This window comes from Geotrypetes seraphini, chromosome 16 (genome assembly GCF_902459505.1).
Source record: "Geotrypetes seraphini chromosome 16, aGeoSer1.1, whole genome shotgun sequence".
NCBI lineage: Eukaryota > Metazoa > Chordata > Amphibia > Gymnophiona > Dermophiidae > Geotrypetes > Geotrypetes seraphini.
Window position 1 is genome coordinate 23,847,419 of NC_047099.1, and position 12,766 is coordinate 23,860,184.

General features: G+C 45.2%; 1 protein-coding gene across 2 annotated transcripts in view; it reads right to left on the reverse strand.

The window, feature by feature from the left end:
• Positions 1-12,766, reverse strand: part of CHD3 (chromodomain helicase DNA binding protein 3) — a 131,035-nt gene that overhangs the window by 47,736 nt on the left and 70,533 nt on the right. The window lies entirely within an intron of this gene.

The window sequence follows — 12,766 nt, forward strand, 5'->3', positions numbered from 1 at the left end:
TCGTTGCGATCTAAGAGGGGATATAAAGTTGCCAGGGATAACATCTGAAACTTTTCCTTCACCAGAAACTTGCTGAGATCCCTGAAGTCCAAGATTGTATGAAGACCTCCCATATTCTTTGGAACAAGAAAATACCAGGAGTAAAACTCCCGGTTCCTTTGTCCTGGAGGAATCTTCTCGAAGGCATTGAGAAGGAGAAGGGATGTCTGCTGAGGGTGAAAAGAAGACTCTCTTGGAGGATATTCTGGAGGAATGTCGATAAAGTGAAGAGAGTATCCTTCTCGAATAACTGCTAGTACCCAGAGGTCTGTGATAATCAGTTCCCAGTGAGGATAATAAATTAGAAGCTGTCCTCCAATGGGTTGAGCGAGAGGCTGGGATAAAGGCACAGCGGCTATGCTCTCAAGAAGCACATCAAAAAGACAGAGCAGGCTTCCGTGGCACTGTTGTTTCTGTTTCTTCTACTGTGGTCTAGTAGGAGCAGCAGGTTTGGAAGAAAAACACCTCTGATAGAAAGACTTGAAAGGCTTAATAAGTTGAAGGCTTAGGCTTGGATTTAATCAAATCATCCCAATGTTTCTCATGGTCAGTGAGATTTTGGGTAGCATTTTCAATAGAATCACCAAATAGTTCATCACCCAAGCATGGAATGTTAGCCAATCTATCCTGGAGGTTGACATCCATATCGGAGACTCTGAGTCATGCTAGATGTCTCATTGCCACTGACATAGCTGAGGCTCTGGAAGACAATTCAAAGGCATCATAAGCCGATCTCGCCATATACCTTCTAGCCAGGGCAAGGGTGCGAGAAATGTGACGAAAATCCTGTAATTGCTGTGAACGAATGTATATCAAAAGAGGACAATTTCTTAACCAGATGTTTCACATAGCAGGAAATATAGAAATTGTAGTTTAGGACTCTGTTAGCCAACACAGAGTTTTGATATAGGCAACAGCCAAACTTGTCCATACTGCGCCCTTCACGTTCCGGGGGCACTGAGGCATAAACCCTGGAGTAAAGTTTTTCAAAGTCGATTCTATCACCAGAGACTGATGCTGAAGTTGTGGTTTGTCAAAACCAAGAGAATAGATAATTTTGTATAAAGAGTCCAATTTTCTGGCAGCTATAGTAATGGTAAGAGGGGGGTCTCCCAATTCTTATGCAGAGTCTCTTTGAGAATACCATGTAGTAGTAGCCACAGAAGTTCCTTAGTAGGCTCAATATAGCCCAATGCCTCTAAATATTCAGCACTATGAGCAGAATCAGCTTCTAATTTGACTGGAAGCTCTTTGCCTAATTGCTGAATTAATTTTGTAAAAGAAAATCTTTCGGTTGGAGACTTATTTCTGTGAGGAGACTTCTCAGAAGTAGTGTCATAAGCCTCTGTAGTAGACTCAGGTATATCATCCGTTGAGTCAAACAGTAAGTCTGAGTCAAAAAAGTCTTTTGGCGAAGAAGTGCATTGGAACCGATGGCGTCGAGTCCAGTGTCGGTCTGATGAAGATGACAATGTATGATGTGACTTCCTCTTACACTTAGAAGAGCAGGAAGGAGAGCAGTGTTTACGCTTCAAAGTAGCTGAAGATGAATGATGCTGAGCAGACTTGGATTGTCGAGAGGATGAAGAACGCTGATGTCTGGAAGAACTGGATTGACATCGTGATAGAGAAAGGGATCTGTGATGAGACGCGCTGTTTTTATTTGTGGAACATTGGCGTGGTACCAGAAATCCAGTATCGGTACCGCATGACCTGGTGGCCTTATGCTCAAGGCTAGACCAGTACCGATGGAGTCAGTGTCGGAGCAAGAAACTTGTAAAGGTTTTGTAAAAGTTGCTAGATTGGCTAGAAAAAATAATTCTAGCTAACATTGTGGGGAAGCAAGAAACTTGAACATGTCACTGACTTGGAAAAGCGCTTCGAGCGTCTCATGGTACCATCGGTGCCTTGTCTGGCCTTGGCGAGGATGACCATGAAGAAAATCCACACCTCAATGTAGGAGAGGCCAGACGTAAAGACGGTCATTGCTTGGTCAACATCAAGGGATTCGATGCAATGGTGACCTGCGAGACCTGTTGGGAAGTTGGCGGCTTTTTTAGCTGGCTTACCCGATGGAGTAATGTCTCCTGACACTGACGTTGATGCTTTCGATGTTGAAAGCTGTGATGTCGTCTTGGTGTCCATATCGGTGCCGAACAACTTCTCTTGTAGGAGCTTTCAACTTTTAATTGTATGTTTTTGCAGGGTAGAACACCACGCATAGGATTCAACACAGTGTTCCGGGCCAAGACATTGTAAGAACCAATTTTCCATTGGCACCTGCACCAATTTGCCGTTGCCACCTGCACCACTTTTTAAAACTAGTCAGCGGCTGGGACATCGATGGAAACACCACCTCAGCCAAATTGAATTCAATGGCTGAGGAAAACAATGAGGTGAGAACAGCGAGGAAAAAATATCCTATACTGGTTTTTCTTGTTGGTTTTTTTTAAACACAAATAAAACACGTATCTAAAATACGACTAAAATATATGCATAAGCAGGAAGGCAAAGGCAAAAATTGAACAATGTTCAAAAAACACGACTTCTTAGCTCTGCAGAAAACTAAGAACTGAGAAGCCTTGAGCGGCGTCGGGCGGGAAGGCACTTGCGCATGCATGGTGCGGGAAGTTCCTAAACTTTCTCAAGTTCTTAAAGTGGTGATGCACTTTTAAAGCTGTCCGTACCGGGGCTCTGTGGATGACATCACCCACATGTGAGAATATGCTGCCTGTTTGTTCTGGGATAAAGTATTTTTACACAAGTGAATATGTATTCACTTGCTTAAAACATTTTTTATTATTACCCCCACAGCTTTCAAACTTTAAGCAGTAGTACATAAGACTAAAAGCAACCACACAATCCTCCTCAGTCATGCTCTTCCCATATGAAAGTAGGGGAGCCAACAGGACCGCTTAGTCCCCAAGTTTAATACACATCAGTCACCACACTAAAATGTGTCTGAAACATAATTAATGTTCTTGCTCTCGTGGTGCTTACGAGGAGAGGGGAATGCTTTTAATAACTGCTCAGTATTTCACTTTGATTCTTACATTTTGGAAACAACTTTAACCCACTTACGGCACTTACATTTTCAGCTACAAACACTTTCCTAAATCTAGACACCTGAATTTTATTTGGTGCTCTCCTTGACCCTCTTATTGTACTTCCCACTGACTCCTCACTTTGGCTCTGAGAGGGCTGTGGTGCTCTCCCAGTTATTCCAATAACACACTGGTGTGGGACTAAGAACTCAAGAGAATGGAGGCAAGTTGTTTGCTAAAACTCTAGGACAAATCCTCTGCAAAACTGAAAGCAGTTACTCATCTGCAGCAGATGTTTTGAGGACAGCAGGATAAATATTCTTACATGTGGGTAATGTTATCTAACAGAACCCATGAAGGAACGCTACCTAGCAATTTTTCTAGTTGCCTTTGGCAGCTTTACACCATGCACATATGCATCTTCCCATCTGTGGCTGTCGTGAGGGATCCATTCAGTCTAGCACAGGGCAGCCCAATTCTGGTCCTCGAGATCTACTGGCAGGCCAGGTTTTCAATGAACATGCATGAGAGAGATTTGCATATCACGAAGGCAGTGCAGGCAAATTTCTCTCATGCATATTCATTGTGGATATCCTGAAAACCTGGCCTGCCAGTAGATCTCGAGGACCGGAATTGGGCAGCCCTGGTCTAGCCCATATAATTGAGAGAATTTAACACCAACGTGAGATGGGCAGATAGATAAGATGAGTAACTTTGCTTTTTGCAAATACAAACAGATTGTAAATATTCTTACATGTGGGAAATCCCTAGCTATCAGGCTACCCTACTAAAAATTAGAGAATGAAGAACAGGGCCTACAATAAGTAGGGCTTAGGAGCATTGAACAAGAACTGTTGAGAATAATCCAACAATTATACAATTGTCTCTTTTTTATTGGGGGTGAGGGGGAAGCAATCTGGAACAGAAAGTAAAAAGAGCCCAAGAGAAGAAGTTGGATTCTAGACCCCAAAGAGATTCTGAAGGAATGACTAACCAAATTGACTGTGAATGTGTGGACCTGAGGACTATGTCACAGCCCTATCAATGTCATTTATGGAGGCTAATCGCAAGTGGGCTACGGCATTATCAGCTGTGATATGATGCATGAGTCAGCCCAGCCCGGGCATAAGTAAAGCTAATTTAATCAATCTGAAAGAGTGCATTTGCAAATGGCAGCCCTCATCTTATTTGGTTCAAAAGAAACAAAAAGCTGGATGGACTTTCTAGTATTCTCCAGATAGAAGACCAAGGCTCTCTTGCAGTCCAAAGTGTGCAGTACACTTTCACTTTTATGAACAAGAGAGGTCTGAGGAAAAAATGCTGGTAGCACAATTGACTAATTAAGCTGGAACTCTGATAGAACCTTAAGAAGGACCTTAGGATGTGTATGCAAGAAGATCACTCTGCTGTTGAAAAACTTAGTATAAGATGAATCAGTTACGAAGGCTTGCAGTTCACCGACCCTTTAGGTTGAAGTGGCTGACACTAAAAAAAATAGGACCTTCCAGGTCAAGTACTTCATATGCAGCTTTCAACAGCTGGGTTAAGATGACAATGAGGTCCCATAACACTGTGGAGATCTTAATGGGAGGCTTCAGTAGAAACAAGCCCCACATGAAGTGAATAAATAGTAGAGAGGGGAAAGGGATCTTATACGATTGTGTTAATTAATAACAATAAGAGGGAGGGGGGGTTGGGTCTTGGGTTTTTATATATACAACTGTTGTATTTATTGATAAACTTATAAGTGATGATTACAAGAATTGTATGGTTTTAATTTGTACACTTGTTGAAAGATTAAAAATGAATAAAGATATTAAAAACAAAAAAATAAATAAAGATGGAGCAGAGATGGGTTTATTTTCTGCACCATGGCGATATGTGCCAATTGCACTGAGGTGAACCCTAATGAAGTTTGACTTGAGACCCCCAACTCAGAAAGATGTAGAAGGTACCCAAGCAGTTTTTCTGTAGGACAGAAGATCTAGATCCTTGCCTTCACACCAGAATGGAAAAAAGAAGACTCATACAACAACAAAAAGGCAGGAAGATATGCATATGCATTGTGTGACACTACCAAAAGCTTCTAGAAGGTATGCTGGGTAGACTTCCCTCACAAACTCCATCAGATGATATCGCCCATATATATGAATAATTTACTTGTCCTTGGAGAACCAATAGCTCTCTCATGCAAGTCACCAAATAACTCCCAAATTCTATCCCCACCCTAATTTTGTTCATGCCCTCTTACTGCAACATACAATATACTGCAACATACAATATTTGCAATATGTAAAAAACATAACAAAACTGTGTTATTAATCTATCCAGAACAGTGGTTCATAAACCTGTCCTGGGGGACCCCCCCCCAGCTAGTCAGGTTTTCAAGATATCCCTAATGAATGTGCATGAGGAAGATTTGCATGTCTGTCACCTCTATTATATGCAAATCTGCCACCTCTATTATTTGCAAATCTGCCTCATGCATATTCATTAAGGATATCTTGAAATCCTGACTGGCTGTGGGTCCCCCAGGACAGGTTTAAGAACCACTGATCTAGAACTATCAGGTTACTTTCATCACAGTGGATGAAAGAAACAGGAAGAGAAAACAACTGTGTGTCGTCATTCCTAGTTAATGCCCAACAAAGAAAAATCCAACAAAATCTGCAGTGAGGAAAACAGCACAAAGGAAAACAAAGAAAACCTGCAGACAAGCGTACAAGGATGCAGGCTAATTTATTACATCAATAAATGAATGCGGTTAATGTTGCCACCTCTAAACAAACCAAGGGACCCGGCACAGTCCGTGTTTCGGTTAACACGCCTTCATCTGGGGTCCCAGGTTGGCAAGGTATCAAGTAAAGCCGCAGATAAAAAAAAACTTAAGCCTATGTGAATCCTCAGACTGGGAGAACATGACTAGCGGTGTGCCCCAGGACTCGGTACTTGGGCCCATCTTATTTAATATTTTCATCAATGACCTAGAAGAAGGAACATCCAGTGAGATCATCAAGTTTGCAGACGACACAAAGCTATGCCGGGCAATCAGATCGCAGAAGGATAGCGAGGAACTCCAGAGTGACTTGTGTCAGTTAGAGAAATGGGCGGAGAAATGGCAGATGAAGTTTAATGTGGAAAAGTGCAAAGTAATGCATTTAGGTAGCAAGAATAAGGACACGAGTACAGAATGTCAGGTGCAACTCTGGGTAAGAGCGAACAAGAATAGGACCTGGGTTTACTGATAGATAGGACTCTGAAACCATTGGCACAATGTGCGTCAGCGGCAAAGAAAGCAAATAGAATGTTAGGCATCTACTTCGGAAGGCTTTAAACTAGGTAAGTTGGGGGAGGGTTCACACATACATACCAGAGAAGTAAGGATCCATCCTAGAGAAACAAATAAAACCCACACTTCTGAGCCTAAGGTAAGTACCCATAGCATACACAAAAAAACAAGAGCCACACTAACGGGGATAGGCATATCATCACAAATTTGGAGAGCAATGTATGTTAATGCACACAGCTTGGGTAACAAAATCCTGGAACTAGAAACAGAAATAAGGGATGCTGATCTTGACATAGTAGCGATATCCGAGACCTGGTTCACAGACTCGCATGGGTGGGATATGGTTATACCAGGCTACAATCTATTTCGTCGGGACAGAGAGGGCAAATTAGGAGGGGGGGTAGCACTATACACTAAGGATAATATCAAAACTACCAGGATCACAGAGGTTAGATACACAGGGGAATCCCTTTGGGTAAACCTTGCCAGAGGGAACGAAAAATGCCTTTACCTCGGTGTGGTGTACAGGCCACCGAGACAAAAGGAAGACAAAGACAAAGAATTGATTGAGGACATAGAGAACATCACTTTACGTGGTGACACAGTACTGCTAGGCGACTTCAACATGCCAGATGCTGACTGGAACACCCTCTCAGCAACTACGAGCGGTAGCAAAAGAATAGTAACCTCCATTAAGGGTGCACAACTAAAACAAATGGTATTAGAGCCCACCAGAGAAAAAGCAATACTGGACCTGGTACTCACAAATGGAGACAGTGTCTCGGAAGTATCAGTGGGAGACACGCTGGCCTCCAGTGACCACAACATGGTATGGCTCAACCTCAAAAAAGGCTTCTCTAAATCAAACACAGCAACGAGGGTCCTCAACTTTAGGGAGGCAGATTTCGACCACATGAGAGACTTTGTCCATCAAGAGCTGCAAAACCATGCAGAAACTGACAATCCGGAAACTATGTGGTCAAATCTAAAATCCATCCTGAACGAAGCATCTAGCCGCTACGTAAAAACAGTAAGCAAACGCCGGAGAAACAAAAAACCACAATGGTTCAACAAGGAAATTTCGGACCTCATTAAAATAAAAAAAGAAGCATTTATCAACTACAAACATCTTGGGAAAAGGGAGGCAAAAGAAGACTATCTGGCCAGATCTAAGGCTGTCAAAAAGGCAGTCAGGGAAGCCAAACTTCAAACAGAGGAAGATCTAGCACGAAGCATTAAAAAAGGGGACAAATCCTTCTTTAGGTACATTAGCGACAGGAAGAGAAACAAAAATGGAATAGAACGCCTTAGGCAATCAGATGGAAACTACGCAGAATCTGATACTACCAAGGCAGAACTGCTAAACGAATACTTCTGCTCAGTATTCACCTGTGAAGCACCGGGAAATGGTCCACAACTATAAATAAGAGACAGCCAAAATGATCTGTTTCGCGATTACGAGTTTACACCTAGTAGCGTCTACCACGAACTTTCAAGACTCAAAGTTGACAAAGCCATGGGGCCAGACAATCTACACCCCAGGGTACTCAGAGAGCTGAGTGAAGTTCTGGCTGAACCACTATCCGTACTCTTCAATCTTTCCATGCGCACGGGAAAAGTACCCCTAGACTGGAAAACAGCTAACGTAATTCCACTCCACAAAAAGGGATGCAGAACAGAGACAGGAAATTACAGACCGGTGAGTCTTACATCCATAGTGTGCAAACTCATGGAAACACTGATCAAACAGGAACTTGACAAAATTCTAGACGAAGAAAGTTTACGTGATTCACATCAACACGGATTTACCAGGGGAAGGTCCTGCCAATCTAATCTGATTGACTTCTTTGATTGGGTGACCAATCATCTGGATGCCGGTGAGTCCCTTGACGTGATATATTTGGACTTCAGCAAAGCTTTTGATAGCGTCCCACACCGCAGGCTGTTGAACAAACTAAAATCAATGGGATTAGGGGATACATTCACTACATGGGTAAAGGATTGGCTAGATGGTAGGCTTCAAAGGGTGATGGTAAACGGTACCCCCCTCCAAAATGTCAGCAGTGATGAGTGGAGTACCTCAGGGCTCCGTCTTAGGGCCGATTCTATTCAATTTATTCATAGGAGATTTGACCCAAGGACTTAGAGGAAAAGTATCACTGTTTGCCGACGATGCCAAACTATGCAACATAGTTGGCAAAAGCAGTGTGCCTGACTTTATGACGCAGGACCTAAGACAGCTCGAGCAGTGGTCATCAACTTGGCAGCTAGGCTTCAATGCTAAAAAATGTAAAATAATGCATCTAGGCAAAAAAAATCCACACAGAACTTACACACTAAATGGTGAAACCTTGTCCAGGACCACGATGGAACGTGATTTAGGAGTGATCATTAGCGACGATATGAAGGCTGCCAATCAGGAAGAGAAGGCTTCATCCAAGGCAAGACAAATGATGGGCTGTATCCGTAGGGGTTTTGTCAGCAGAAAACCTGAAGTAATAATGCCACTGTACAGATCCATGGTGAGACCTCATCTCGAGTATTGTGTTCAATTCTGGAGACCACACTACCGAAAAGATGTGTTGAGAATTGAGTCGGTTCAGCAAATGGCTACCAGGATGGTTTTGGGGCTCAGGGATCTCACGTATGAAGAAAGGTTAAAAAAACTGCGGATGTACTCATTGGAGGAGCGAAGACAGAGAGGAGACATGATTGAAACCTTTAAGTATATTACTGGGCGTATAGTGGTGAAAGATGATATCTTCAGTCTTACGGGGCCCTCGGTAACCAGAGGACACTCGCTGAAAATCAGGGGAGGGAAATTTCAGGGTGATGCTAGGAAGTACTTCTTCACCGAAAGGGTGGTCGATCATTGGAACGAGCTGCCTCAGCGGGTGATTGAGGCCAGCAGCGTGTTAGATTTCAAGAGGAAATGGGATATTCATGTGGGATCTCTAAGAGAGTAAGAATCAGGGAGTGGGTCATTGGTATGGGCAGACTCGATGGGCTATAGCCCTTTTCTGCCGTCAATTTCTATGTTTCTATGATAAAGAAAGGAATCACAAGTAGATCGGAGAAAGTTATAATGCCGCTTTATAGGGCAATGGTCAGACCACACAGCAATGTTACTTACCGTAACAGTTGTTATCCAGGGACAGCAGGCAGCTATTCTCACTAGTGGGTGATGTCATCCGACAGAGCCCCGATACGGACATCTTGCAAGCATGTCTTGCTTGAAGAAACTCAGAAGTTTCGAGATGCCCGCACCGCGCATGCGCCAGTGCCTTCCCGCCCGATGGTCCGGGCGTGTCTCCTCAGTTCAGGTAGCTAGCAGAGAAGCCAACCCAGGGGAGGTGGGTGGGACGTGAGAATAGCTGCCTGCTGTCCCTGGATAACAACTGTTACGGTAAGTAACATTGCTTTATCCCAGGACAAGCAGGCAGGTATTCTCACTAGTGGGTGACCTCCAAGCTAACCTCAATGGGATGGAGGGAGAGTTGGCAACTTAGGAGAACAAATTTTGTAACACAGTTTGGCCAAACTGTCCATCCCGTCTGGAGAAAGTATCCAGACAATAATGAGAGGTGAATGTATGAACCGAGGACCAAGTGGCAGCCCTACAAATCTCCTCAATCGGTGTCGATCTGAGGAAGGCTACAGAGGCTGCCATTGCTCTGACCTTATGGGCTGTGACCTTACAGGGAAGGGGTAATCCAGCCTGGGCATAGTAGAAAGAGATACAAGCCGCCATCCAGTTGGAGATGGTGCGCTTCGATACAGGTCGTCCCAGCTTGTTTGGATCAAAGGAGACGAAAAGTTGAGGAGCAGTTCTGTGTGGTTTGGTGCGATCCAAGTAGAAAGCCAAGGCACGTTTACAGTCCAGAGTGTGAAGAGCTGATTCTCCAGGATGAGAATGAGGCTTTGGAAAGAACACTGGAAGCACAATGGATTGGTTGAGGTGAAATTCAGAGACCACTTTAGGCAGGAATTTCGGGTGAGTGCGGAGGACCACCTTGTCATGATGGAATACTGTGAAAGGTGGGTCCGCCACCAAGGCCTGAAGCTCACTGACCCTGCGAGCAGAAGTGAGGGCCACCAGAAAAACCACTTTCCAAGTGAGAAACTTTAGTGGAGCCTTGCTCAGAGGCTCAAAAGGAGGTTTCATAAGTCGAGAAAGGACAACATTTAGATCCCAAACCACTGGAGGCGGTTTGAGAGGAGGACTGACATGAAAAAGTCCTTTCATAAATCTGGAAACCACAGGATGAGAAGAGAGAGGTTTCCCTTGTAGAGGCTGATGGACAGCCGCAATAGCACTCAGGTGGACTCGTATAGATGTCGACTTGAGACCAGACTGAGACAGATGTAAAAGATAGTCCAAAACAGAGGATAGGGAGGCTCGCTGCGGCTCCTTAGAATTGGAAATACACCATGAAGAAAATCTAGTCCATTTTTGGGAGTAGCATTGACGAGTAGCAGGCTTCCTGGAAGCCTCCAAGACATCCCTCACCGCCTGGGAAAACTGGTGAGGAACTATGTTGAGAGGAACCAAGCTGTCAGGTGGAGAGACTGCAGGTTGGGATGAAGCAGAGACCCCTGATGCTGAGTAAGCAGTGAAGGAAACACTGGAAGTAGGTACGGTTCCCTGCTGCTGAGTTGAAGTAGAAGGGAGAACCAAGGTTGCCTGGGCCACCGAGGAGCTATCAGAATCATGGTGGCATGGTCGGACTTCAGCTTGACCAGAGTCTTTTGAATGAGAGGGAATGGCGGAAACGCATATAGAAAGCGATTCCCCCAATCCAGCAGAAAAGCATCTGCCTCGAGGCGATGAGGAGCGTAGATCCTGGAGCAAAACTGAGGCAGCTTGAAATTGTGGGGAGCCGCAAAGAGGTCTATCTGAGGCGTTCCCCACTGAGCAAAGATCTGATGAAGGGGCTTGGAATGGAGTGTCCATTCGTGAGGCTGGAGAAGACGACTCAGTTTGTCCGCCAAAACATTGTCCCTCCCCTGAATGTAGACAGCTTTGAGGAAGGCGTTGTGGCAAACCGCCCAATCCCAGACTCTGAGAGCTTCCTGGCAGAGGGAGGCCAAGCCCGTGCCCCCCTGCTTGTTGACATAATACATGGCGACCTGATTGTCGGTGCGAATGAGGACCACCATGTCACAAAGCAGATGTTGAAAAGCTTGAAGAGCATTGAAGATGGCTCTGAGCTCCAGAAGATTGATTTGATGGAGTCGGTCCGCACAGGTCCAGAATCCCTGAGTGCGAAGCCCATCCAGATGTGCTCCCCAGGCATAGGTCGAGGAATCGGTTGTGAGAACCTTCTGGTGGGGAGGAGAATGAAACAGCAAACCTCTGGATAGATTCGAAGAGGTCATCCACCAGAGTAGAGACTGCCGAAGAGCAGGCGTGACTGTGATGTGTCGAGTCAAAGTATCCGACACCTGAGTCCACTGAGATGCCAGGGTCCACTGAGGAATTCTGAGGTGGAGTCTGACAAACGGCGTCACATGTACTGTAGAGGCCATGAGGCCCAGGAGGACCATCATGTGTCTCGCTGAGATGGTCTGGCGAGAAGACACAGACTGGCAGAGGTGAAGAAGAGCATCCATGCGCTGAGGAGGAAGGAATGCTCTGAGACGTACGGTATCCAGGACAGCCCCGATGAAGGGAAGAGACTGGGACGGCTGTAGATGAGACTTGGGAAAGTTGATCTCGAAGCCCAAACTCTGCAGGAACAGAATCGTTGACAGGGTCGCCGAGACAACCCCTGAGGCCAAGGGAACCTTGATCAGCCAGTCGTCGAGGTAGGGGAATACCTGAAGACCTTGGTTTCGGAGTGCTGCGGCCACCACCACCAGACATTTTGTGAAGACTCTGGGGGACGAAGACAGGCCGAAGGGAAGCACTCGATACTGAAGATGGAGATGTCCCACCCGAAATCTGAGGAACTTGCGAGAGGCCGGATGAATGGGAATATGAGTGTAGGCCTCCTTGAGATCCAGAGAGCTTAACCAGTCGTTCTGCTCGAGGAGGGGGTAGAGAGAAGCTAGTGTCAGCATGCGAAACCTCTCTTTGACTAGGAATTTGTTGAGGACCCTGAGGTCCAAAATGGGTCGCAGGTCGCCCGTCTTCTTCGGAACAAGGAAGTACCGGGAGTAAAACCCCCGGTTCATTTGGTCCGTCGTGACCGGCTCCACGGCACGAAGCCGGAACAAAGCCTGAGCTTCCTGAAGAAGAAGGGCGGTCTGAGTCAAGTTGGAAGGATACTCTCTTGGAGGGCGGTCCGGAGGGACCCGATAGAAATGAAGAGAGTATCCTTCCTTGATGATAGTAAGGACCCAGAGGTCGGTTGTTATGGCCTCCCAGCGATGATAAAAATGATGGAGGCGC